Raw genomic sequence first — 793 nt, 5'->3', positions numbered from 1 at the left:
ACCCAACCCATACCCATCCATTCTATACCAAAAAAAAAAGTAAAATAATTTTATGCATATTATCAATTATATATATATACATACATACATACGCACATACGCACTTCTAACACACACACATACATACATGCATGCATACATATACATACATACATATATATAATTATATATATATATATATAGAGAGAGAGAGAGAGAGATCATATATATGTGTGTGTGTATATATATATATATATATATATATATATATATATATATATATATATATATATATATATATATATTCGGATATATATATATATATATATATGTATATATATATATGTATATGTATATATATATTCAGATATGTATATTCGGATATGTATATATATATATGTATATGTATATATATATATGTATATGTATATATATATTCAGATATGTATATATATGTATATATATATATTCGGATATGGGTTCGGGTATTACCCATACCCATAGGTTCGGATCGGGTTCGGGTAGAAAATAGCACTACCCATATCCTACCCATATCCGTACTATAGTTTTCGGGTTTTACCCAAACCCAGTCAAATCCTATTTTTCGGGTTTGACCGGGTTCGGGTAGGGTGTATACCCATCGGGTCGAATTAATTTTGCCATCCCTAAATGTAGGCTCTTAAATTTCATAATCTATGCTTCAGGTGTTCTATGGTAGGCAACCTATATAGCTATACAAGCTGCTATGGAATGACTTGTTCCAGGCTTCTAAATCCAGGCTTTCTTACAAATCCACTCTCATACGTTGCTGGTC

The sequence above is a fragment of the Elaeis guineensis genome, chromosome 9 (genome assembly GCF_000442705.2).
Source record: "Elaeis guineensis isolate ETL-2024a chromosome 9, EG11, whole genome shotgun sequence".
NCBI lineage: Eukaryota > Viridiplantae > Streptophyta > Magnoliopsida > Arecales > Arecaceae > Elaeis > Elaeis guineensis.
Note: the sequence above shows the minus strand (reverse complement) of the source record.